Source organism: Penaeus chinensis, chromosome 14 (genome assembly GCF_019202785.1).
Source record: "Penaeus chinensis breed Huanghai No. 1 chromosome 14, ASM1920278v2, whole genome shotgun sequence".
In the NCBI taxonomy this organism is placed as follows: Eukaryota; Metazoa; Arthropoda; class Malacostraca; order Decapoda; family Penaeidae; genus Penaeus; species Penaeus chinensis.
This window is the reverse complement of record NC_061832.1, coordinates 2334263-2339262: the sequence shown is the minus strand read 5'-3', so window position 1 is coordinate 2339262 and position 5000 is coordinate 2334263.

Here is a 5000-nt window from a genome sequence, read left to right as displayed (position 1 = left end):
AGGTAGTGTTGTTTTCCAGAATAATTCTCTATTCCGTTGCCTGTTCTGATATCATCTACCTAGTAATCACAGTAATTTTTATTTACTCATAGAATAATTCAGAATAAATTATACATGACGTATCTGCATTCTAACCATACTAAACAGTCCAGTAGAAACATAGTGTGTATGTGTGTGTGTGTTTGTGTGTGTGCATGTATGTGTGTGTGGGTATAAATGCATATATATATATATATATATATATATATATATATATATATATATATATATATATATATATTATAACCACATGCACACACATGTATATATGAAAAGTATATGTTTGTGTGAGAGTGTGCGTACATGCGTGCATCTGTGTATGTGTTTGTGTGTGCGTGTTTTAATGTGGGTACATATTTATACATATATGTGTGTGTGTGTGTATGCACTCCAACATGCATACATGTGTGTGTGTTAGTGAGTGTCTACAAACTAAAGAAGCTCCAGCTGAGGGCTTCACACTGCATGGGGTCTCAAGAAGATTCCAGATTTGGTCCTTTACTCATTTTTACCTCAGGTATTACCATCAGATCACTTTAGGCGATGCAATGTTTATACCTTTGTCGTCCGTCCGACGCTGTGCGAATCAGTAAATTCCATGCAAGAATGTACTTCCGAGTCATTTTTCTGAGTATTTAGAGTTTTCATTGCGATTTCTTCCTTTTTTTATGGCTCTAACAATGGAACTTTGTCGTCTTTTTGGACGACGAGAATATATAGTTTAATACTAAATATTAATATAAGTGATCGTGATTACTTATTTAGTCAGAACTTTTTTTCTTTTTTTTTTATGAATGGTAAGATTATTTCAAATTTACATTTAAACACTGTTATTATTTCCCGGGTTGCTTTTATATATTACAGAGATCAAGCCAATCAAATAATTAATATGTACTTAGTAAGTGCACCTGAAAATAGATTTTATTCATCAATTTACTATCAATACGTTAACAGGCATATACTATATTTATACATATATATATATATACACACACATATATATATATATATATATATATATATATATATATATATATGTCTATGTGCGTGAATACTTATTTATACTAACATACATATAATGTATGTGTGTGTATGTGGATGTGAGTGTGAGTATTAGCGTGAGTTTGAGTGTGTGTTAGTGTTAGTGTGAGTGTGAGTGCGTGCGTGTGTGTGTGAATATAGATGGCTGGATGTGCATATTATGATGCATGGACCTATGTGTGCCCTTAAAGATGTAGCTTTATTCAAACATTCGTTAATTTAATGTTTTTAGATATACATGTCGAAATCAATGTCGTCACCATCGCCTGAAGTAACTTTTCTTACATAGCATGCAAGTGGTTTTAGCATAACTGTAAGTAGTCCAGCAACAGCCGGTTCTGGGTCAGTAATCTTATAAAAACCTGACCCTTGGGCTCCTCAGGGTCCCGCCCGCCCCCGCCTCGGTAGAGTGAGGATTGTGTTCCTTATTAGGTTATATCTCTAAGTGTGACATTCTCTACTCTTAAGTGGTGTCGCACATGTTGTTGCTGTTTATTTTCAGGTCGTCATTTGGCTCTCTCTGGGGCGACGTTGCTGCAGACAGTGAGGAGATTTTTATCCTGAATAAAGAAAGAAATGTATTGTCTATCTACTCGATAATTTCTTACGAAAGATGATGATGATAATATCATTATTAATGATAACAATGTCAATATATGATAATTATTATAAGGATAGGAATAAGAATTATAATGATAATAATAATAGTAACAATAGTAATGATAATGAAGTACGATAATAATTGTAAGAATAATGATGATAATAATAATGAACATATCAAGATGGATAATAGTGAGAACTGATAAATGCTATGATAATGACAATGAAAACGATAACAATTTAATGTATAAATGAAGAAATAAATTGAACACCCACTTCATTTTATGTCTCCCTAGGAAGTCTCTGAGTCTTCCGAGGAATTCTACGAATCTTCCGAAGCCAAGTGTAGCTTTAACTAGGCCGTGAGCGACGACTCCTCAAGCAACGAGTTCGGACACCACGAGGCTCGCGACGGCGACGACTCTCGGGGATCCTACTAAGTACAGCTCCCCGACGGCCGCCTGCAGGTCATCTGTGGCTTCGCTGGTGGCATCACCTGGCGAGGGGAAGGCTCGCTTTAATAACTAGAATTAATAAATAGAAACCTTGACAGTACTCATCTTGACAAATATGGTTTGGATAAAGTTAATTAAAAAAAAAAAAAACACTGGAAATTACAGTGATTACTGATAGCCTATATACGCAAACATATGGTGTAGCCATGAACTCTCCAGTGGCCCATCCTGTGCCAATACTTTTTCTAAGTTATAATGAAAACTGGCTAGAACAATGCCCGCCTGAATTCAATGCTCTACATTATCGCCGGTACATCGACGACACTTTTCTGCTCTTTAATTATCATTTACCTTTTTCTAAATTTTCTATATTCCAAACACCTTAGCATCAAATTTACAACAACTGTGGGAGGACAACAACTGTCCCTTTTAGATACTATGGTCACCAATAACAACGATATTGTTCACACTAGCAATTGCTGTAAACCAACCTTCACTGGCCTTGGCCTACACGTTCTCAGGTTTACCCCATATATTTATAAAATAAACAATACTAAAACTCTAATTCCTAGAACCTATGATTTATGCAGCAGCTGTACCGCCTTTCAAAATAAAATGTCATTAAAAACATATATATATTAACAATAAATGGGTACCCATTACAGTTGCTTGACAAAATACCTAAAACTTTTTGTATGAGAACTTCACAAACCAACAAACTGTCTCTACTGCCAAACGAGACCATAAATATGCTAAACTGCTTTATTTGGGTGATTTAAGCTTTGGAATCAGGAAGCAATTAATACAATCTTGCAATATAATTCCCCCAGATTAACTTTACTTCTGTTTTCAGTAACACCAACAATATAGCAGGGTTCAAAAGACAATTTATGAACTACAGCTTTGACTTACGTTCGAATGTGGTTATATATATATATATATATATATATATATATATATATATATATATATATACCTGTCCTAGCTCCCAAGCTAGGTACACTCACTAAAAATATGTATCTTTACTCGACTTGATTCCGTACTTGTTTTCAAAGCTCGGAACCGATTCAGCTTCAGAGTATGTTCGAATGATGTTTCTGAATTTTTATGACAAGGGTCTCGCACCATGCCAATATTAGCAATGGGCGATCTAGATGCACGACGGAGGAAGAAGATTAAGTAAATGTCAGTCAAACTATAATTTAATGTGCTATATGAAAGATAAATAGGAAGCATGCACAGGAGTGCATGGATATCATGAGCTAATGAAAACCCTTCGATATTCAGTTGCAACACCCCTTACAGGTCACTGGATTTGAGAAGGGGGTATGGCCAGTAGTTAGTTGCCATGTTCACTTACCGTGAGTCATTTTCTTCTTAGTCATTTATTTCAACCTCTTTTTCAACAAGTTATAACTAATTTGCACGTGGGTTCAACCCACGAAAACTCTCTCCGTCACTGCATCTTTGAGCACAAAGCCAAAACCTTTAGGACTGGCCTTCTGCTGAGCAAAACCATCCTTCTCGGAAATAAGAGAGCATTCAACACAACACTCACAACTTTTTTCTAACACAGATTTTAGTATTTTGTCCTCTTCACTCCTGCCAAGACATAATCACCTCAGAATCTCTGTTTATAAAAAAAGATGAAACCAGAACTGAACGACGCAGCCATAGCAACTGCCTTGTTTGTCCAATGAATTCACGCTCTCCATGAACACCATTTTGGTTTAACAAGTATTTCATTATTTTTGAACGTTTCACATACTTATGTTTTATGTCATATATATACTGTTATTGAGCTTACGTATTTCGTATGCATTGTCTGTTAATATCATTGTGTTAGACTTCACCATGTCATTATTTAGTATATAAATATGTATATATATATATATATCTATACATATAGACCCTGCTCCCACATACTCAGACAAACACATACACATACACACATGCACACACACACACACACACACACACGCACACACACACACACACACACACACACACACACACACACACACACACACACACACACACACACACACACACACTCACACACACACATACACACACACACACACACACACACATATATATATATATATATATATATATATGTACATATATATTTATTCATTTATGTATCTATATATAAGTGTGTATGTGTGCGTGCGTGTGTTTGTAAATATAAATAGATAAATAATTATATATACATATATATTTATATGTGTGTGTGTGTGCGTGTGCGTAAAAACATATTTACTACCTATTGTTATTTACAAATGTACACACACACACACACACACACACACACGCGCGCGCGCGCGCGCGTATGTTTGTAAATATAAACACACACGCAGATGTGTGTGTGTCTGTGTGTGTGTTTGTAAATATAAATAGATAAGTAAATACACACACACGCACGCACGCACACACACACACACACACACACACACACACACACACACACACACACACACTTATGTAAAGACCGATAGATAGATAGATATAGGCATATAATACGCATATAGAAATAAGCAATAGTTGACGTTTTATTTTGAAAATGGAATCCCGTGTTCCTTTCCATCTGTTGTATCTTTCGATTAAGAAAGAAAGTCAAATTTTCGAACCATGAAGAATAAATATTGTTCGTAATTTGAATTTGCGATCGAACGGTTTAGCTTTTGGAATGAAGGAATCTCTAAAAATTACCTGGACATGAAACTTCTGCATATATTTTACCTGAAATTTTACTTTCAAAGATCGGCCGAAATATCTTCAGATGTTGCCAATTTTCTCTTCTTGCACTGAAAAGATTTCGAGTTTTTAATATTTGTGGCCACAGGTTTTACGAAAGTGATT